The 23926-nt window shown below is 44.5% G+C and overlaps 1 pseudogene; it reads right to left on the bottom strand.

Moving 5' to 3' along the window:
• Window positions 1-15857: 15857 nt before the first annotated feature.
• LOC115663087 (tRNA-specific adenosine deaminase TAD2-like) lies at window positions 15858-22733 on the bottom strand (annotated as a pseudogene).
• Window positions 22734-23926: the final 1193 nt, after the last annotated feature.

Here is a 23926-nt window from a genome sequence, read left to right as displayed (position 1 = left end):
AAATTTTACACAAGGAGCCTTGTCTGCCATTGGTTTTAGGATCATTACTACTCACTCTCATAAATCAATGGTGGATTTGACCCCTTGTGTAAACTTTTTTTTACACTCAAAGTGCATGCTATAATTACTCTTCAAAGAGTAAGACTTGACAGCATCAAATAAATGATTAATGACAGATTGCATTTTACACATAAGGTCTAGAACTTCCTATGAACTTTTTTCATTGAAGCACATCCAATCATAAAAAACTTTACTTCATATAATCGGGCTTTAGTTATTTTATTTATATAAAGTTTTGTCTCATTATAGTGCGATATCATGAAAACATAAAATTGTATGGCTAAAATTACTCGTACCCTTGCTATATTGACAACACTGATGAAATGCTCGTGCTTTGTCCAACCGGATCATTTGCCCATTTGTTAATGTCAATTGGGCCGGTTCATCAACGTTTTTGTCTTTTGATTGTGGTCCACAATTATCGCTTGTTCTTCTCGTCTGTTTTTGGCCTACGAGTGTTAGGCGGATGTTTTTATATTCCTGGTGAGTGAGATTATGAATATAATACAATTTGGAAAAAGTGTTAAAAAAGTCTTAAACTTTTTTTACTAGTGCCGATGGAGTCATGAAGTTTTTTTTTGTGCTAATTGAGTCCTAAACCTTTTATTTATGTGCCAATTCAATCCTTCCAATAGCTCATGCAGTGTTTAGCCTCGCAATTATTCTTGAAATAATCTCTCAATTTCGCGAAGAAATTATACACAAATCTTGCCATAAGATTTACTCGGCTTGAACGCTAAATTATTGATGTAATTATATGAATGAAACCAATGCCAAGCGCTCGCAAGAAAAAAATGGCACTTCAAAGACTCTTCACGTCTTCAACACCAACAATGGCACTCTTAAAGCACTCACAGAAGCGGCACTTCTATTTGTCTCTGTGCCACAAGAGCAACCCCACAGTTCCACAATCAACATTATATACCCCAAGAAAAGAATATGCAGTTGCCGACTCCAGCTTGAAAAGAAGGAAACCATGCAATCGTAATGGAATTCGGTCAATAAGTCAACTTTCCTCTTTTCTATCTGTCCTTGACCGACTCTTCAATGCACTCAGCAAGGAAATTGACTCACGTAATTTCCTTTTTCTGTTTTGCTTGAGGGACACTATAGGAAATCCTTCACTTGGACTATACCAAATAAGAAATATAATTTCCATAGCATGCCACCGCAGACGTCCATAAATATTCAATTTATCTCGGGTCGGGTTTCGTATGATGAGCTCAAACTCGAGACATAATTTAACAGTTGATGAAGATATATTTTAATATTTAACGGTTGTAACGCTTTCCCTTACTCATAAGCTATGATTTTATCTAACACTAAAGGATAAAAATATGTAAGTGGAAAGAGGCCCAAAGAGATTTGAGCATAAAATTTCGAATGCCCTGCTTTGGCACCATGAAAAGTTTTATAAGACCACTTTCAACTATTTTAGAAGTGTAAGTTATTAGATGAATGGGCGTTTAACATATAAATATCGTAACAAAGAGTTCATATTAATACATCTTACTAAAAATTTTAGAATTAGTTCTTCGTTATACTAAAATTTCTGTGGTTACATGTCTTTCCTTTTCTATATACCATGCATGGTGGGTAGCCAAGGTAGAACATATGTAATTTCCAAAGTACAATAGGGATTAATCGTGTCAAAATTCGCGTTTGAGATCGCATCCAATTGGCCATGAGAAATAGGTAGAACTTCAATTGAAGGATACAACATCCACAAGCACAACTGTCCAGTTTACTACCTGATGGGTAGGATCTCATCGAAAAAAGCTCGATCAGATAGTCCCCGTCCCGAAACGAGCCCAAAGTACCACCACCATCCTCTCCTCCCTACTTCCCTGAAATGAACATGCCCAACTAATGTCAACAAGTCTGCCTGGTCCCTGCCGATGCTTAATATGGGCTCTAGCACTTCCTCTTTGATGTAGCCCACAATGGTTTCGTAGGGCCTGAACCACTACGCAGCCGTGGCCGCACCACAACAGACCCTCGTGCCACCTAGTGACAACGCCATGTCGACCGTGGTGGTAACGACAGGCGACATATCGTCAAACATGACCATAGCTGCGCGAGTTTCCGATTTAGCTCAAATAAAACCCGATTAAACTTGACTAACATATGAACATTTGAAATGGATCCAGGGATAGAGTGTCCCTTATTTGAGTGGGGCCTCAAATTTGTATATTTCATATTATGTATCCATAAATTTTCACATGCGGTAAATATTTCTCTTTTGTAGACTTCGGACACATTAAATTTTTTTTTAAAATTACAAACTTGACCCCATAGAAAATGAAAAGACCAAATGACATCAAAGAAAGGACAGAACTTTAGAATTTACATTTGTATTTTTCAGGAAAAAAATAGATGAAAGGCATGTTAGAAGTTCGAGATTTTTATGTATGGAATGCAGTCAAGTGATAAGCCTTTTTTTGTTGCCAATGGGGTTATGAACTTTTCAAATGAAGCAACCAAATCCTAAGCTTCTTTTTTTTTTTCCTGAAAGTGCAATCTAGTCGATTTGGTTATCATTTCTCCATTGTCTTGTACATTTAAATCTCTAACCCTATCACTAGAGCAATTTACAATCAATACCCATTAAACTTCATCACATTTTAAAACGAGGAAAAATAGAGCATACACCACCAATGTAAAGAAAATTTTACACAATGCACCTTATCCCCCATTGATTTTAGGATTATAACTACCCACTCTCTTAAATTTACGATGGATTTAGGCCGCTTGTGTAATTTTTTCATTGCACTAGATAGTATCAAATGAATGATTTATGATTAGATTGCATTTCATGCTAAAAGTTTAGAATTTTTTTATTCATAAGAACACGTCCAATCATAAAAAAAAACTTTATATAAACAATAACAATTTTATTTTTGCACAAAAAATTTCTTATGACAACTAGTATGTAAATTATCGTGCTTTAGTTTTTGTATTTATATAAAACCGTTTCATAATAGTATGATACAATAAAACCATAAGAAAGTATCCGGCTAAAATTTAACGTTGTATTCATGACTAGCAAAAACCCAAGCAAAATTACATGCATATTCGCAAAATAGATCATATAACCCTTGTACCAAACTAAGGAGAGTGACTGTTGCTATTACATTCCTCATGTATTAAAGTAATTTTGCAGCACCTCACTTGTAGAAAATTATGCATGTATACAAATATATCTGGAAAGACCACATGGAGCACAACGCAAAAATAAAACGCATCGAAAAAAAAAACGTACGGAGCCCGAAAGACTTGTCACGCGCACACGCGCGCTTCTTCCGCAAGTGGCATTTGCCTTCGCACGTGCGTACAGTCTTCTCCAACCTCTGTCCGGGTCGCTCGACCCAATCTGCTACCCAATCGTGACCCGTTAAAGACCCGGCGTTCATGCACAGCAAATTCGACACTTTTGGAGCACAATTAAAGCTCTATTTCGATTTTATTAAATATTAATCATCGAAAATCACCCTGATTAAATTCTATAGTTCGAAATAGAGTCTTTGATTTATCGAGAGATAGACCAATAACCGAAAAGCCAGTCAAATGCGTCCTAGCGTAAATACATAATAACTTGAAATTGCACTCAATTAAACCGTCATTAAGATTGGAAATAGGATCATGAAGGTTATTCATGCATATTGACGGTCCAATTATGGGGCATTTCTACGATTAACACTCTGGCAAAATTATGAGGAATTTTGGACATGTGAACAGAAATACAAAATTAAAGGTGCAAAATGACCGACATTGTGACATTCCGAATTTTGGCCCATTTTTGGGATTTATAAAACGTATAATTCGTCAGTGCGCTTATAATAAAATCTCGCCCGGAACTGATCACTCCTGGGTTTTTATTATTTTTAAAATTAGAGATTTCGCTAGAATCGCACTCGATCGAATTTGGCCGTGATTTAGACCCCAAACTTGGCAGTCGATTTTCGGGAGTTTCGGGAAGAATTTAATTGGATAGTGTCGATATTATGGTGGCCAGCCTCGAGATTGCCAGGAATAGTGCAAAAGTGAAATTTTGGACCGGGTGCGAATTTGGACTGGTAGACCTCTCTCGTAGTGTGTTTCGAGTTATTTTATTTTGGCCCGTTGTCTTATATTATTGTTTGGGATTTTTCGGGACAGCTTAGATCTTTTCCGGGTTCGAATCGCGACAGCTTAGAATAATATTTAGTTTGAACCGTGTCCGTTGGTTCGCGCTCGAGGATAAATATATTAGCTTTTTCTTTCTCTCTCTCTCCCTTTCTCCTCTGCGCCGCGCCACCCACCCCCGTGCAACGTCCCCTCCTCGCGCACGTCTCTCTCTCTCTCTCTCTCTTTCTCTCTCTCCCTCCTCCCTCTCGCGCGCCGAGCACGTCCCCTCCGCGCACGTTCACTCCCTCCATCATCACGTCCGTTCTCTCTCTCTCTCCTTCTTTCCCTCTCTCTTTCCTCCTCCTCGCGCGCACGTCTTCCCCCATGCGACCAACCCCCCGACACACTTCTTCTCTCTCCTCCCTTCTCTCTTCCTTCTTCTCCTTTCTTCTTCTTTCTTTCCTTGTTCTTCACCGGCGCCTGGTTCCGCTCGCCCCACTCCCGCTCGCCCACCCGACCGCCGCCCGAGCCCGCCCGACCGCCGAGCGCCGCCGCCGTCTTCCTCAAGCCAGATCGCCCGATAGCCCCGCCCGACGCCGCTCCCTTCCTTCCCAAGCGCGCGAGCTCGGCTTGCCGTCACCGCCTCGTCTCCGGCCCGGCTACGCCAGCTCTCGGCCGCCTTGCTCCGCTCCGTCGCTGGCCCAGCTCGCCGCGGAGCTCGGCCCGTCGCCTTCGCCGCTCGTTTGTTCGTGCACCCGGAGCTCGCCGATCCGAGCTCGACCGCCCCAGTGCCGTCCCACCGCCGCCGCTGCGAGCGCCGCCACGCCGCCCACCTGCCCCCGCCGTTGCCGCCGCCGGCCGGCCTCCTCCATCGCTGGGCTCGCGGCCACTCACCGCCGGGTCCGCCATCTCTCCCTCGCCCCGATCCTCTCTCCCCTCACCCTCACCCCGGCTCACTCTCTTTCTCCCCGCTCAGCCTAGTTGCCGCCGCTGCCGTCGCCGCCGCCGCGCCGGCCGCCGCCCGGCCAAATTAAGCCCCTGGCCAACTGCCCAATTCAGCCGTAGCCGGCCTGTCCGTCCACGCGACCAAGCCGCGCGCCCGTCGCCGTGCCTGCTCCCGCGCCCGTGCCCGTGCGCGTGCCCGTGGCCGAGCCCGTGACCGAGCCTTGCGCCCGTGGCCGAGGGTCAGCCCATGGCCGAGCGCCCGTGGCCGAGCTCGCTCCGCGCCGTGCCCGTCCGACCGCGCGCTGTCGCCCGTCCGACTAGGCGCTGCGCCCGTCCGTTCGCCCGTGCGCCTTTGGCACGCCGCACGGCCATCGCGCCCGCGCACTGTGCACGCCGATCGGCCATCATGCCCGCATTGGCCGGCCACCGCGCTCGTTGGCCCACGCCCGCGCCTGGCCCGAGATCGTTCACCCGGCCATTTTGGGCCCGAGCCGACTTTTCCCCGGCCAAACTTAGGGAAGTGACTTTCTAAACCTTACCTAGTACTTTGGGTATTTTTAGACTTGTTTAGGGTGAAATTTAGTACCGGCTTAGGAATTTAATTAGACGTGGGCTAATTAGACTGATTGTGCTTAATTGGTGAATTATTGTGGCGATAATTGTGCGGCTGATTTAGTGATTGACTGAGATAAATATGCCTGACTGAATTGTCGTGGCGCTTGTGGGTGAATTGGATTATTTGAATGTGCCGACATGAATGTCGGATCGGTGGACTGATGTGGGGAGTGTGAATTAAGTGTGTCAGATTGACATTGGTGTGAGCTTGGTAATTTGATTGTGAAATGTACGACGTGTTAGATGACAGATTGTGTGGTGGTGCATGTGCATGAGAGAAATGTCCTGAGGCGTGGTTACGCGGACCGAGCCCGGCTTGATCTCGAAGGCCGCCAACCCGAGGCGTGGTTACGCGGGTGTGGCTAGAAAGGCAAGTAATGACCTCGAGGCGTGGTTACGCGGGTCGAGAGAAATGTCCCGAGGCGTAGTTACGCGGGACTGAGCCCGACTTGATCTGAGGGCTGCCAACCTGAGGCGTGGTTACGCGGGTGTGGCTAGAAAGGCAAGTAATGACCTGAGGCGTGGTTACGCGGGTCGAGAGAAATGTCCTGAGGCGTGGTTACGCGGGACTGAGCCCGGCTTGATCTGAGGGCTGGCCTGAGGCGTGTTGACGCGGGCCGTGTGAAAGGACCTGGGAGGTCGTGAGAAAGTTGCTCGGCCACGCATGCGAATTGAGTGTGATTGAATTGGCTGGTTGAATTAGTTGGAGTGATTGAGTGAAAGCGTGGTTGGTGTTTGAGCGATTCGTGATGTGTTATTTAATTACTATTATTGCCTTATCACGTGACGACTAACGTGTAGAGTTGGCATGGACTTGATGGCGAGGTAAGTACAATGATGCGAATTTTATATGTTATGGGGTAGATTGCATGTCTGACTTGTCTGGGTACGCATTGGCCTACGTTGGGTTTAGGGGTTTGCTTATTGAGACTCGTTGTCACGGTTATTATATAACCATTTCAGATCCGCGACCGTAATCGTTTCGGAGACGCCGCCAGAGCACCACAGGGATTGAAGAATAGATCATTTACCCTGTCTTTTGAGTACCTTTTGTAGAGGAGATAAGTTTGTCATCCACCGCCCCCTTTTGAAAACTGTGGTTCTAATTTGGTAGCCCGAGTTATCGTTTTGTATAGTGACTACTTTACGATGGTATGCAATTATTGTTTCGTACTATCCCTTTGTCATTGTTTATTGTCTGGGTTAATTAGTTTCGCTTCCGCTTGCTTTTATTGTTGGGTGTTTCGTTTGGGTTGGCGACGCGTCCTGGGACGTCGCGTTTAATGATCGACCATCGAGGGATGACCGCGCGCTCGTAGGGTGCGCGGCGTGACATCCCCGTTGATTTGGTATCAGAGCAAGGTCAGCTCGATCCAAGTGGTCGAAACCTGGAGTGATAAGGAGCGGTGACTTTGGGGTAGTCAGTTAGGGAGACTTGTGTGTCATGCGTATCCCAGACTGTATGATTGTGATTGCTGAGTGGTTTTTATGCAATATTATGTGAGGTGCAGGTGCGTCAGGACTTGAGGTAAGTGCACGAACTCTGTTGGTTGTGATTGGGTGTTGTTGTGGTTGGCTGCCTGCTTAATGAAATGTGTTGTGATGCACTGCCTAGGGCTTAGACTGGTATAGTTGGCCTAGGTTTCTAATTCCTGCGTGGAATTTAGCAGGTGAGCCTTGTGAGGACCGGTAAGATGAGCGGTCGAGGTCGAGGTAGAGGTCGAGGTCGAGGTCGTATAGCCCCGCAAGCTGGAGTTGTGGGGGATCCCAGATTGGATGAAGTGTGGAGGGTACTTGAGGAAGTAGGATTATTATCGGGTAGACAGACAGGAGAAAGGAGCGCGACTGTCGCTGCTGCAGCTGCCAGTGAGATCATAGGGAATAATGAAAATCAGGGGAATAATGTGATTAGTGGAAATCCGGGTATAGTGCGAGTAAATGCGACCAGGCCGATGTCCAAGCTAGTTGAGCAATTTCTGAGGTTGAAACCCCCGAAGTTTGATGGGAGAGGCGACCCCGAGGCTGCACCAAGATGGGTAGAAGAGCTAGAGAAAGCTTTTGAGGTGCTGGGGTGTACTGAGGAAGAGAAAGTGACGCTAGTAGTCTATCAGCTTCAGAATAATGCAAGTGATTGGTGGAGGGCCACCAGAGGTCAAGTATTCCCCGCTGGTACTGCCCCGAATTGGATTGTTTTTACCGAGACCTTCAACGGCAAGTATTTCTCGGAAAGTGCCCGAGAACAGAAATTGGCTGAATTTATGGGGCTCCGCCAAGGTCGAGATCGGTAGATCGGATGAGGCCGAGTTCGCAAGATCGCCCAAATTTGCCCCCAGGATGGTGGAGGACCCGATGGACAAAGCTAGGAGGTTCCGGGATGGGTGAAGCCGGACCTTCGCAGCGAGATGATCTCGTTGAACTTGAGAGGCTACAATGAGATATATGAAAGGGCTCGTGCAATTGAGCGAGATCGAGACGGATCGAGCCGCCGCTCGGATCGCGGTATGCCTTGGGGACAACCGTCAACCGGGAAAGGACCCATAACGGGAAATAGTCGCCGTTCCACCCGCTCGGAGGAATATCGGGAAGCCAAACCGTTACGTAACGCCCCGTGTAGGTTGTGTGGTGGAAAACACGGGAATGGACCTTGCCCAAATAGGGGCGGAGCATGTTTTACATGTGGTGGAAGGGGCCATAAGATGAGAGAATGTCCAAACAACAAGCAGGCCGGGTCACCTGCACTTTTGCCGCCGCCGCCGTCCCGGAATGGAAATCAAATTAGAGCTATCCAGCCGGCCACTCAGAATCGGCCGCCGGCCCAAGGACGGGTATATGCAATGGCAAGGAGGGAGGCTCAGGACGCGCCTGGCGTGGTCACAGGTACGGTCTCTCTTTGTGATCATGCTGCTTATGCCTTATTTGATCCAGGGGCGTCGCACTCATTTATATCTGAGCAGTTCGTTGAATTATCTGGGATTGAGCCAAAATTGCTTGATGTTATGCTGTGTGTGACTACTCCGCTGAATGATAAAGTGCTGATTACGTTTGGGTGTCCCGATTGTAAAATAGTGATTGGCGATAGAGAAGGAAGGATAGATTTGGCGGTATTATGTATGCATGACTTCGATGTGATTGTCGGTATGGACTGGCTAGTCAAACAGAGAGCTGTTATGGACTGTAGTAGCAAGGTGATCCAGTTTAATCCGGCTGGACATCCTAGATTTGAGTTTGTGGGAAACCGAGGAGGAACCTCGATCCCCTGGATTTTGTCGCTCGAGGTAACAAAGCTGTTGGATGAAGGGTGCCAAGGATTTCTGGCAAATGTAATCGATTCGACGGCTGGAGAGCCGAGGCTAGAAGGCATAGCCGTGGTGTGCAACTTTCCCGATGTCTTTCCTCAGGAATTGCCGGGATTGCCACCTAATAGAGAAGTGGAGTTCGCGATTGAGTTAGCCCCAGGGACGGAACCGATCTCGAAAGCACCCTATAGGATGTCACTGTCGGAATTGAAGGAATTAAAAGTCCAAATGCAAGAGTTGTTGGACAAAGGCTTCATTCGCCCTAGTGCGTCTCCATGGGGAGCGCCAGTGTTATTCGTGAGGAAAAAGGATGGATCCTTGAGGTTGTGCATTGACTACAGACAATTGAACCAGGTGACCATTAAGAATAAGTATCCGTTGCCAAGGATTGATGACCTATTTGATCAGTTGCAAGGGGCGTCGGTGTTTTCAAAAATCGATCTGAGGACTGGCTATCACCAATTGAGGATCAAGAAGGAGGACGTGCCGAAGTCGGCATTTAGGACGAGGTATGGACACTATGAGTTTACGGTAATGCCGTTTGGACTGACGAACGCCCCTGCAGCCTTTATGGATTTAATGAATCGGGTATTCAAGGAATTTTTAGATCAGTTTGTGATCGTGTTCATAGATGATATTCTGGTGTATTCAAAGAGTTCCGCCGAGCACGAGGTACATTTGGAAAAGGTTCTACGGACCTTAAGGGAACACGCACTCTACGCTAAGTTCAGTAAGTGCGATTCTGGCTTCACCAAGTGGCGTTCTTAGGACATGTGATATCCGGAGAAGGAATTGCGGTGGACCCGACAAAGATTGAAGCCGTCACGAATTGGCCGAGACCGACAACAGTAACCGAGGTTCGGAGCTTCCTTGGACTAGCAGGTTATTATAGACGCTTCGTGGAGAAGTTTTCGGCATTAGCGACGCCGTTGACGCGGTTACTAAAGAAGGAGATGAGGTTTGAATGGACGGATAAGTGCGAAAGGAGCTTCCAAGAATTAAAACAGAGATTGACGACCGCGCCAGTGTTAACGATCCCGTCAGGCCCGGGAGGATATGAGATTTACAGTGACGCGTCGTTAAGAGGATTGGGATGCGTGCTAATGCAACACGGGAAAGTAGTGGCATATGCATCGCGACAGTTGAGGCCACACGAGCAGAACTATCCGACGCATGACTTGGAATTGGTCGCGATTATTTTCGCTCTTAAGATTTGGAGACACTACCTATGTGGGGAGAAATTTCAGATTTATACGGACCATCAAAGTTTAAGGTACTTGTTCTCCCAAAAGGAATTAAATATGAGACAGCGCCGTTGGATGGAACTCCTTAAGGATTACGACTGCGAGATTATGTATCACCCTGGAAAAGCTAATAAGGTAGCGGATGCACTGAGTCGGAAATCGAGCATCGCGCATATGATGGTCAAGGAGTGGACTCGTTGGAGGGAGTTCGGGATTCGGAATTTAAGTTTGAAGTGAGTCATGTCTCGAGTCTACTTGCACAAGAGGATTGAACCGGAAATACGGACTAAGATTAAGGCTTTACAATCGACGGACCGGAGACTCGGAAGATTTTGAGTATGGATGCCACAAAAAGGAAATCAGATTTTCAGGTATCCGATGATGGAATTCTAAAGTTCCGTGGACGGTTATGTGTACCCAGTGATACAGAACTGAAGGAAGAGATTTTGTCTGAAGCACACCGTAGCAATTACAGTATTCACCCGGGTAGTACGAAAATGTATCAGAACTTGCGCCAAGCATTATTGGTGGAACGGCATGAAAGTGGACGTAGCCAAGCACGTGGCCAAGTGTTTAACATGTCAGCAAGTGAAGGCACAACATTGTAAGCCGGGTGGTATGTTGCAGCCATTGGAAATTCCCGAGTGGAAATGGGAACACATCACGATGGACTTTGTAATGGGATTACCGAGAAGTCAAAGGGGTCATGATTCGATTTGGGTGGTAGTCGACCGATTGACAAAGTCAGCACATTTTCTATTAGTACGAAAGGACTTCGCCTTGGAAAGGTATGCCGAGATTTACGTGCGACAAATAGTCCGTCTGCACGGAGTGCCAGTGACAATCACTTCAGACCGGGATCCTAAATTTACTGCCGCCTTTTGGAAAAGTCTTCATGCGGCATTAGGAACGAAGTTACAGTTTAGCACGGCCTATCATCCCCAGATGGATGGCTAGTCTGAAAGGACGATTCAGACCTTGGAAGACATGCTACGAGCATGTGTTTTGGATTTTAAGGGTGGTTGGGAAGAACAGCTACATTTGGTGGAATTCGCCTACAACAATAGCTACCAGCAAAGTATCAGAATGGCACCATTCGAGGCACTCTATGGCAGGGCTTGCAGAACACCGGTTTGTTGGGATGAAGTTGGTGAGAGGAGCATCACAGGTCCCGAGTTGGTTCAAGAATCACCAAACGATCAAGGTAATTCGGGATAGGCTTAAGACCGCTCAGAGCCGCCAAAAGAATTATGCGGACCGGAGACGTAGGCCTTTGGAATTTCAAGTGGGGGACCACGTTTTCCTCAAGGTATCGCCTATGAGAGGATTATCTCGGTTTGGTAAGAAAGGGAAGTTGAGCCCGAGGTACGTGGGCCCATTTGAGATCTTAGAGAGAATTGGTACCTTGGCTTACCATCTCGCGCAACCACCAAATTTGTCTCAAGTGCACAACGTATTCCACGTGTCAATGTTAAGAAAGTATGAACCGGACCCGACCCACGTGCTGAACTACGAAGAGATAGACATGGACGACAGAGTGTCGTATGTGGAAAAGCCAGTTCGGATCAAGGACAGAATAGAAAGAGTGCTGCGGAACAAGAAAATTCCGATGGTCAAGGTGATTTGGGAGCACCATGGAACTGAAGGTGCTACGTGGGAAAGCGAAGAGTTGATGCGACACCAATACCCCCATTTGTTTGAATAGCTGGGTTGGTTTGTAAATTTCGAGGACGAAATTTTTGTAAGGGGGGAAGAGTTGTGACATTCCGAATTTTGGCCCATTTTTGGGATTTATAAAACGTATAATTCGTCAGTGCGCTTATAATAAAATCTCGTCCGGAACTGATCACTCCTGGGTTTTTATTATTTTTAAAATTAGAGATTTCGCTAGAATCGCACTCGATCGAATTTGGCCGTTATTTAGACCCCAAACTTGGCAGTCGATTTTCGGGAGTTTCGGGAAGAATTTAATTGGATAGTGTCGATATTATGGTGGCCAGCCTCGAGATTGCCAGGAATAGTGTAAAAGTGAAATTTTGGACCGGGTGCGAATTTGGACTGGTAGACCTCCCTCGTAGTGTGTTTCGAGTTATTTTATTTTGGCCCGTTGTCTTATATTATTGTTTGGGATTTTTCGGGACAGTTAGATCTTTTCCGGGTTTGAATCGCGACAGCTTAGAATAATATTTAGTTTGAACCGTGTCCGTTGGTTCGCGCTCGAGGATAAATATTAGCTTTTTCTTTCTCTCTCTCTCCTTTCTCCTCTGCGCCGCGCCACCCACCCCCGTGCAACGTCCCCTCCTGGGCACGTCTCTCTCTCTCTCTCTCTTTCTCTCTCTCCCTCTTCCCTCTGCCGCGCTGAAGCACGTCCCTCCGCGCACGTTCACCCCCCTCCATCATCACGTCTGTTCTCTCTCTCTCTCCTTCTTTCCCTCTCTCTTTCCTCCTCTGCGCGCACGTCTTCCCCCATGCAGACCAACCCCCCCCCTGACACACTTCTTCTCTCTCCCTCCCTTCTCTCTTCCTTCTTCTCCTTTCTTCTTCTTTCTTTTCCTTGTTCTTCGCCGGCGTCGGTTCTGCTTCGCCCCGCTCTCCGCTCGCCCGCCCGACCGCCGCCCGAGCCGGCCTGATCAGCTGAGCGCCGCCTGTCTTCCTCTCGCCGCCAGTGTGCCCGATAGCCCGCCCGCCGCCGCCTCCCTTCCTTCCCAAGCGCGCGGCTCGGCTTGCCGTCCACTGCCTGTATCTCGGCCGCTGCCGCCAATGGCCGCCTTGCTCCGCTCTGCTGTTGTCTAGCTCGCCGCCGCGGAGCTCGGCCCGTCGCCTTCGCCGCTCGTTTGTTCGTGCACACTGGCGCTCGCCGATCTCGAGCTCGACCGTCCCGTGCCGTCCACCGCCGCTAGCTGCGAGTCGCCGCCACGTCGCCCACCGTCCGTCGTTGCTTCGCTCGCCGCCGGCTCCTCCATCGCGGCTCGCCTGGCCGCTCACCGCCGGGTCCGCCATCTCTCCCCTCGCCCCGATCCCTCTCTCCCTCACCCTCACCCCCCCCCCCCCCCCCGGGCTCACTCTCTTTCTCCCCTGTTCAGCTAGTTGCCGCCGCGTCGCCGTCGTCGCCGCCGGTCGCCGCCCCCGGCCAGCCTACTCACCCCGACCAACAAATTCTTGCCGTAGCCGGCCTGTCGCCCACGCGACCAAGCCGCGCGCCCGTCGCCGTGCCCGTTCCCGCGCCCGTGCCCGTGCGCGCCCGTGGCCAAGCCCGTGACCGAGCCTTGTGCCCGTGGCCGAGGGCCGTGCCCGTGGCCGAGGGCCGTGCCCATGGCCGAGCGCCGTGGCCGAGCTCGCCCTGGCGCCGTGCCTCCGTCCGACTGTGCGCGTCGCCCGTCCGACTAGGCGCGGGCGCCCGTCCGTTCGCCCGTGCGCCCCTTGGCACGCCGCACGGCCATCGCGCCGCACTGTGCACGCCGATCGGCCATTGTGCCCGCATTGGCCGGCCACCGCGCCGTTGGGCCCATACCCGCGCCTGGGCCGAGATCGCTCACCCGGGCCATTTTGGGCCCGAGCCGACTTTTCCCTGGCCAAACTTAGGTAAGTGACTTCCTAAACCTTACCTAGTACTTTGGGTATTTTTAGACTTGTTTAGGGTGAAATTTAGTACCGGCTTAGGAATTTAATTAGACGTGGGCTAATTAGACTGATTGTGCTTAATTGGTGAATTATTGTGGCGATAATTGTGCGGCCGATTTAGTGATTGATCGAGATAAATATGCCCGACCGAATTGTCGTGGCGCTGTGGGTGAATTGGATTATTTGAATGTGCGACATGAATGTCGGATCGGTGGACCGATGTGGGGAGTGTGAATTAAGTGTGTCAGATTGACATTGGTGTGAGCTTGGTAATTTGATTGTGAAATGTACGACGTGTTAGATGACAGATTGTGTGGTGGTGCATGTGCATGAGAGAAATGTCCTGAGGCGTGGTTACGCGGACCGAGCCCGGCTTGATCCGAGGGGCCGCCAACCCGAGGCGTGGTTACGCGGGTGTGGCTAGAAAGGCAAGTAATGACCTGAGGCGTGGTTACGCGGGTCGAGAGAAATGTCCCGAGGCGTGGTTACGCGGACCGAGCCCGGCTTGATCTCGGTGGCTCGCCAACCCGAGGCGTGGTTACGCGGTGTGGCTAGAAAGACAAGTAATGACCCGAGGCGTGGTTACGCGGGTCGAGAGAAATGTCCTGAGGCGTGGTTACGCGGGACCGAGCCCGCTTGATCCGAGGGCTGGCTCGGAGGCGTGTTGACGCGGCCATGTGAACGGACCCGGGAGGTCGTGAGAAAGTTGCTCGGCCACGCATGCGAATTGAGTGTGATTGAATTGACTGGTTGAATTAGTTGGAGTGATTGAGTGAAAGCGTGGTTGGTGTTTGAGCGATTCGTGATGTGTTATTTAATTACTATTATTGCCTTATCACGTGACGACTAACGTGTAGAGTTGGCATGGACTTGATGGCGAGGTAAGTACAATGATGCGAATTTTATATGTTATGGGGTAGATTGCATGTCGACTTGTGCAGGTACGCATTGGCCTACGTGGGGTTTAGGGGTTGCTTATTGAGACTCGTTCTCACGGTTATTATATAACCATTTCAGATCCGCGACCGTAATCGATTCGGAGACGCCGCCAGAGCACCACAGGGATTGAAGAATAGATCATTTATCCTGTCTTTTGAGTACCTTTTGTAGAGGAGATAAGTTTGTTATCCACCGCCCCCTTTTGAAAACTGTGGTTCTAATTTGGTAGTCCGAGTTATCATTTTGTATAGTGACTACTTTATGATGGTATGCAATTATTGTTTCGTACTATCCCTTTGTCATTGTTTATTGTCTGGGTTAATTAGTTTCGCTTCCGCTTGCTTTTATTGTTGGGTGTTTCGTTTGGGTTGGCGACGCTTCCTGGGACGTCGCGTTCAATGATCGGCCATCGAGGGATGACCGCGCGCTCGTAGGGTGCGGGGCGTGACAGACATTGCCGTGGATAATACGAAAATGAAGCCAATTTGGACATATGAACAGAAGTCAACATTCAATTTGAAGCTTGTCTACTCGGTCACAAGGTAATTTATTCCAAAAATTTCTGAAACTTCTAGATTGCAATTCCCAAGACCATCATATCACAACACGAAATTAATAGAGTAGAACTGATATTCAATGTAGAAAAGAACCCCCACATTTATAAAAAAGTTCTAACGGATTATGGTTCAAAATCACCAGCTTCCGGTTCATTTTAGACTATGGTCTTTCGGGCAAATGGTTTGGCATTTTCTATGTTTTACTAGACATGATAATAACATAATAATTACTAAACCTCAAATTTTGACATTTTATCACCGGAAGAAAAGAGGTCACTTCAAGATTGAACAATAATGAAAGCACACCTAGGGAAGAAGCAATCGCCAACCCTTGACCGAGCAAAACATTGAGATTTTCATGTACATTTGGAGCGACCACGTGACTATCTCAACCAATCATGGTCGCCACGTGCCCGATAAAATCACTGAGACTTCCTCCACAATAATATGCTAGGCAAAGTCAACAACGATCAAGACATCAATTGACTCATCAATATTAAAATTTCGAGTATTTATGATTAGTATAACCAGGAACCTTGAATCCAATCATTGCAATTCTTTGCCAGGATATCTACACGAAACACATGCAAATCATTGACCTCTTTATCATCATTAGGGATGACACATGATATGGTCCGGAACTCTGGAGCTCAGATACATCAATAGCACACCTAGAATAACTCAAAGTTCAAAAAACTCGTAAAAAAAAAAGCTAGATTACAAAATACGTTAATGAAAAAAATTAGCATAAGAAAAGTGATGCCTACACAGTTTATGCCGTAACTTATCTTAACAATATGATAATCAATTTAAAGCATGATAAGGACTTCCAATCACAACCGCGACCCTCTGTAAACACATGAACATCCGGGCAAAACTGATCTGGACAAGCATCGCGCTTCCTTTCACGGTCCCTTGATGAAATTCTGTGATTGGAAAAGCAGTAAATGGCACACGCATTGTTAGTCAGATTGCACTGAATTTTGAAGACATTTTTGGGATGCTATATGACCAACTACATCCTCTTAACATGAAAAAGAATGCGAATCATCATCAATAATATTCACGCTGATCTCTATACTTAAAGGGCCGTTTTCATTCACTGCGATTATTAAATTTTGTAAGATCTTAAGACAATAATTAACTGTTTCTAACATCACACACAAACGGGAGAAAATTTTTATTATGCTGGAATCAGCACCAATGATGTCACATCCAGATTTGCACTTTACATGTAGAATACAAAGAGTCAGAAAACTATAGTTCAAAAGTAATTTTGCGATGAGTTCACCTCAAGAATGGGAACTACCTTGAACTGCAAGTTTGACTTAGGTTATAGTCAAATGAAGAGATTAACCAATAGGAATAAGAACAATGAACAATATAATCAGAATAAACCAAAAGAGCAAGGATGTTGTCTAACTTCATCTTGAAGACCTTTATAGTGTCCTTGCTGTGATTGACTACTATCATACAAGGAAATCTATAGCTATAGGTATACTCAATCTTAGCATGAGCATCATATCCTACTGCCACTGCAAGAAGCATTGCCACAGTGACCTAATCCGTGCCATTCCCTTTTAACAGGCTATACTATAGAAGGTCACACCCTGCAGCCCACTTGTTCTATGCACAAGTAACTGCCAATCATTCAATATGCAGAAGAGTTGCATCATAACACCATACATGATGTCCACGATGTTCAGAGAAGCGAGAATCATAATCCAAAGGTCTTACCTAGTTGTGCAAAGCCATGAGAGGATTCAACAGGAAGAACCAATGCATTCACATCTAACGAGAAGCCTGAGTAACCCCTGACCTGTGATGCTTTGGAGCTGAAATCCAAATATTAGCATTCAGTATTTATCTATAATACCGTAAACAAATCATAGACCACACAATGTCTAAACAGCAAATGAATGGAAAAGGAGGGGAAAATGGTGAAGAGAAATGATATTCAAGTTACAGGGTTCTATAAAACAGAGAAGGAAACCAAATTCATTTTATAGTTGCGTAGACAAATTATTTCAAGGCCATCTTTTCTGTATGTAATGAGCTGTCAAAGCGTACTAATTATCTCAAAAGCATGAAAAAGTTATGGTCTAATCAGTCTCTTGAAATATATGCAACTGAAGAAGTAAAATTGGAGAATTGTCCGACCAAGAACCATATATGTTTAGTAATTCACAATAAGGATCAAGAAGATACTTCTCTCAACGAGTCTAACCAACGGATTAGCTATAAAGATACTACACTTTGTCTTTTTCCTTGACATGTCGTCCCATTTCTCAAATGGCAATCTGGCTAAGAATATCCAGTCTAGAGGAAATCTACATTTGATAAACAGGGCACCTGAAAATTGGCCAAAAGAAAAGACTGGGCATCTGAAACTCTAATCTTTGTTACTGAGCAAATTCTAAAGTCAAACCCTGCAGCCCACTGGTTCTATGCACAAGTAACTGCCAATAATTCAATATGCAGAAGAGTTGCATCATAACACCATACATGATGTCCATGATGTTCAGAGAAGCGAGAATCATAATCCAAAGGTCTTACCTAGTTGTGCAAAGCCATGAGAAGATTCAACGGGAAGAACCAACGCATGCACATCTAACGAGAAGCCTGAGTAACCCCCGACCTGTGATGCTTTGGAGCTGAAATCCAAATATTAGCATTCAGTATTTATCTATAATACCTTAAACAGATCATAGACCACACAATGTCTAAACGGCAAATGAATGGAAAAGGAGGGGAAAATGGTGAAGAGAAATGATATTCAAATTACAGGGTTCTATAAAACAGACAAGGAAACCAAATTCATTTTATAATTGCGTAGACAAATTATTTCAAGGCCATCTTTTCTGTATGTAATGAGTTGTCAAAGCGTACTAATTATCTCAAAAGCATGAAAAAGTTATGGTCTAATCAGTCTCTAGAAATATATGCAACTGAAGAGCTAAAATTGGAGAATTGTTCCACCAAGAACCATATATGTTTAGTAATTCACAATAAGGATCAAGAAGATACTTCTCTCAACAAGTCTAACCAACGGATTAGCTATAAAGATACTGCACTTTGTCCTTTTCCCTAACCAAGGACATGTCGTCCCATTTCTCAAATGGCAATCTGGCTAAGAATATCCAGTCTAGAGGAAATCTACATTTGATAAACAGGGTATCTGAAAATTGGTCAAAAGAAAAGACTGGGCATCTGAAACTCTAATCTTTGTTACTGAGCAAATTCTACACGCATACCGCTCCACTGAATCAACTATACTTAGGGTGCGTTTGATCCAAAATTTCCATTACTGCAAGAGAAACAAGAAAAAACTTGGAAACATTCAAAATCACGCAGACACTTGAAAGGGGAAACAAAGATGAAATTTCTGTGGAAGCCACCCAATATTTCTGATGATTCTGCATTTTCACCTGGCTCATCAGCTTGAAACCCAAAACAGATTCCATTTGCAAAACATGTCCAAATATCATGCAAGAGATAATTTAGTAGACTAATTCACAAAGCACTTTGCAAAAGAAGGTGCCATCAAAGCAAAAAAAACAAGTTCGCCAATAAAGGAATATGCTTAACTTAGGAAGTTTACATTTAGGTCCTAAGAATATCAATTTTAAGAAATGTTTGTACTCCAAGAAACAGGTTCTCAGGCAAGCAAATTATGTCTGGAGTGTACCATTTAATTTATTTGACAGTAACTAGGCTCTACAACTTGGCATACTTCTTGCATCAGATTTAAAAGAGGTGTGTTTGGGGTAGCTATGGCTTAAACCTAATGTCCTTGGAGAACAAACAACACGCTGGGCACGTTCTCTCAGAGAGTTATTGGCACCAGTGATCTGATTGAGAGAAGATTTGCGGATGACTTGTATACTAATACTGGCAAGGATGGGTTTCAATCAGCTACATCTTCAAAACATTGCATATGAACCATGAAATAAGCCAGTTCATGTATCCCACAATACTTTTGACTTATAATCAGATTATTAAGAGCAGCATAAGTATCATTTTCTAGCTCTAAAAGTCACAGTCTTCATGGCTTTCACACACACCCCCCCTCTCCAGGCCGGAACTTGAGCTTCTTCTTTCAAAACTAATAATTCAACAAAAAGACATTGTCTGTACTGCTCAAATCACAACGAGACAGATCCTATTTCACTACGTTCTAACTTTTAAGTCAACAAAGTCTGAGTAAAAATTGATGAGTTCTGGACAAGCTTAGGAAACATGAAATGTTAGATCATGGCAGCATCAGACAGATGAAAAATCATATGGGAAACCCATGCCATACACCACAATTTAGCAAGCACATGCCCTCATGCATGCAAGAAGAGACAATTGAAACTAATAAACAAGAAAAGAGATTTCTTTAACGGGTACACTGCCCATGGCATACCAAAAACCATTATTTCATCATAGTTAAATCATATTTCTTTGAAGATGCTATATTTTTCGTTTTAAACTTGATAACATTAAAGACATCAAAGAATCTCGCTGCAGTGAAAAATTAGTTCCATAGACCTCCATTTATTTTCATGGTTATATGTAGCAATATTCAAAGTGCAACAACAAACAGAATTACAACGAAACCACACCCATCAGTAATCAACATAAGAATACATAAACCTCCAGTAAGCTTTAGTTGTCAATTGTCATATGTCACAAAGGGGAGCTAAAGAGATACGGAATCAGCAACAAAAGCAAGTTCAGAAACTGACCTAATACATGCCTCGAAGCTACTCGAATGCATCAACAGTATTGAGCCACAGCCTCCAAATTTATCATTTGCACAGCCATAATATACTTCCTTTATACCTAAAAATGGCTAAGAGTCATCTAATCATTTATGAATAATCAAATTTTATGAAAGTTTAGTTCTATTTCGGTATGATCAACAGATGTACCAATGATCGATAATGCTGCTGCACACATTATGCATAGTTCACATGTCACATAAAGAGAGCATGCTGAAAACTTCTCTGCAACTTCTGCCAACGAAAATCCAGTCCTCTGCCACTGTTAAAAGAGAACATCAAGAGCTTCCATTTCCGCATGTCTTGTTGCCTAGGAATGAGCAAGGAGAAAAGTAAAGAAAGCATATCAAACTTAGGAGCTTTATCAGAGAGAAAGTTGCTCTTAGTGTAGCTTCAACATAAATTTACGAAATGCATTTCAGGAAAAATATTTTCTCCTTCACGTTTGTTTATTTTTTACTCTTGATTAACATTTGAGTCCAAATCTATTTCCTCTTAAAATCACCCCATATCTGCTCCATGTTGACTATATTTTTAAGGCTTGATCGTGTTCATCCTTTGCTTGGCAGACTAAGTGAGGGAGATTAGAGTGCATAGATTGGATCCTAGGAACAGGACTTTCGTCAAAGCCAACAGCATTAGATCATGAATCCTATTAGAAGAATCACTGTCTTTAAGACAGAATCATCAATACACCTTACCCGGAAATTTCATATCTTTCTTCAAATACCCACAACCCTGAGAGTCTACGAGAGGACCTTATGCGTGAAGCATGGACAACTCTCTTTGCTCCTCACTATTAGGTATTCGATCTAATTTCTAGTACCCAAGCGTTACATTCTTTAAATTTTATGTGAAATTGCAGTTATCCTCCCTATACTTGAGAATTTGCAAAGTCTCTTAAATCGCTTCCCAAAACTTTAGAATTTTGCATCTCTCACTACACCATTTTAATCAAGAGAGGTGAAGCCATCATAACAACTCGCTGTCATGTGATTTAAAGCAATAAATACGTATCCAGAATAATCTATAAAATTATAATCTGTTTAGGCAATCAAGTACTCATTAACATATTCAAGCATGCAATAGAGCACAATCTATGAGCACTCAACATTCTGGTTCAGCAGCTTGCTACAGCTTTATTTCTATCCAAAAAATAAATAAATATCATTCCTCTATTGTCTCTCTCTCTCCTCATTAAAGCTTTTTCTTTGACTGTTCTCGGTCGAAAATTCAGACAGAGCACAATGGCAAACGAGAAACGTGAAGCATTGTATGTTTGTTAGCTTTAGTCATATTTTATGAAAGAATAATGGGAACAAGACCATTTACAGCCTAATAATGCACAGAAAATTGCACTTTTTAACAGATTTGTTCTGATATACTATTTTATCATATATTAAAGAAATATTTAAGTCAGAAACACAAAAAAGATCAACAATAATGAGTGGATAATGTGAGGGTGTCAATTCAGAACAACAACAAAGTGCCGTTGGCCAAAAATTATAGAAAGGGTTGGAGAAGCAATGGTAGACATACATTCCATGTCGCATTAGTCCTGTTTCTTCCTGTCGCAATAAGTTACCCTTCCTTAACAATCACACAGCTGTTCAATCAAATTATAATACAAATAAAGTACAATGTGAAATCATTTACTAATTAAGACTGAAAATACTAATCGTCTTACTTATAAAATATAGTAACACTGAAATGCACTTGGTTGCTGAAATCAGTTTCTTACCCAACTGGGACTTCAAGGCTATCCAAGGCAAGCTTTGCCTTATATAAGAAAAGGAGAAAAAAAATAAGCGAATAAGAGTCAGAATTTCTCTCATACGTGCATACAGGCAATTTAAGGTGAAATCAGAATCAAGTTGCCAGCAGTAGAACTATTTTAGTATCAATATGCAGCTACTAATTGAATGAATCCATGTCTCATAGCTATATGATCAAGATCTTGCAGGTCCTGTATCATACACTGGTCACAAACTTCCAAATAATGATTATTAATACATACTAATCCAGTAATTCAGATGCAAATCCCACTAACACTTAAACTGATACGGCTCTAACAACTCTAAAGCAAAAAAGCCACTAATTTAAGAAACTACATGTTGCTCATTCCAGTATGTCTTACTATTGGTACCTCGGAAGTTTATCTTTCATTAATAAGGTTTTACTCAAACATTCAAGAAGCATCCAGGAGTTTTAGCCTCTCAGTCAATTTCCTTCATAAAAGCTATGGCACATAAAAAATAAAAAGAGAATCCTAAGCTGTTGCGAAGGCCTCAGAAATCAGAATTGACAATCAGCTTCTTGTGCTTTTGACTCTATTCCACTGAATAACTTAAGTAAATGCCGTGTTTCTTGTGATTTGTTTCTTTTTCATATCCGTAGTCCACAGGGCGAAAGAAAATAACCACCTAACAAGTTATCCATGGGCACAACCGATGTTCATATTGCTCTCAAGCTCCAAGTAGTACTTTTCAATTCTCCCTAGTTGCCAAAGTAAACAAGCAGTAAAGGACTCGACTGCCAAGCAACCTTTCCCGATGACTGCCATCTCACTTCTTCATTCCTCATGGTTTTGCCTATTCAAGCACCTCATAAAACTTAGTGACAGAGACCTATCCCAGTGATCGAAGTTCCTCACAATTCAATAAGCACCCAAGCCCTCTCTCTCTCTCTCTCTCTATAGATGGTTGTCCACTCCATTGCCTGGTTTCGGGTAAGGGAATTACCAACCTATAGCACCCGGATTGGCTCAGTTCTTCGCCTGAAAAGGGGACTGAACAAGCCCATGTATACCCTACTTCCCATTGTTTCACTCTCCCTTGCTTGTTTTTCCATTAAACCTAGACTTCACCTACTTCTTTGAATGCAGTGCTACCTATCAAAAGAAAGAAAGAAAGGCTATGCCTTGTAGGGATCGTTGCTGACTTCACTACCAAGCATCCACGGACAAAACTTACTAAGAAACGCTCAATCAACGTCTCTCGAACAAATTAGACGACACATTCTTCAAGTTCCCACGCAATTGTAGCACCAAACGCACAGAGGTCAAAATACATCACAAGTATTACAAATAAACTTAATACACTTCGGATGTGCCAGGCGTTGCCTGATCTATCGCAAGCTGTATGAAGCCCAGAACGAACCTCAGGGAGAGAATCGCTCACCAGAAGCTACGTCATTGGTTTCCATGGCTTCGGACGGCGGCGGTAGTACGTTGCTCCCTCACTGGTCTGGAGGATGTCGTATCATGCAGGTGAACTTATCCTCTCCGTAGGCAGGTGGCCATCTTACATTAGTCAAATCTCGCCGGTGTATGGAAGATGAGGAGGAGTCGGGATGCGGAAGGTCGCGTCGGTGGCGATCGAAGTCTACCTACGGCGGAGAAAAGAGGATTTAGCAGAAAAAAAAGCTACAAAAAAACGAAAACTATCCCCACTCACGTTTGCATTAGACTCTTTTTTGCGACGTCAAAAATCTCAAATTATATCCACGATAATATTTTTACCTCAACTTTATTCTTGTATCATAAAAAATTCTAAATTTATATTTATGCGATACATTTATTCTTTTAGATGATTTTTCGATCAAAATAACGGTGTCTTTTTATTTTACTTAAGCCATATGGGTGCCATGTTAGCATTATTTGCTTTCCGGTGTCTATGTAGGAAAATTTTTAATGGTTCACATTAACAGAACTTTGATGGAAGTAAAATGTGTCGTACAAGTACAAATTTAAAATTTTTAGCGTTACAAAAAAAATA

This window comes from Syzygium oleosum, unplaced genomic scaffold, assembly GCF_021117445.2.
Source record: "Syzygium oleosum isolate NSW1041296 unplaced genomic scaffold, Sole_v2.1 Sole_v2.24, whole genome shotgun sequence".
In the NCBI taxonomy this organism is placed as follows: Eukaryota; Viridiplantae; Streptophyta; class Magnoliopsida; order Myrtales; family Myrtaceae; genus Syzygium; species Syzygium oleosum.
This window is presented reverse-complemented; position numbering and strand designations above follow the sequence as displayed.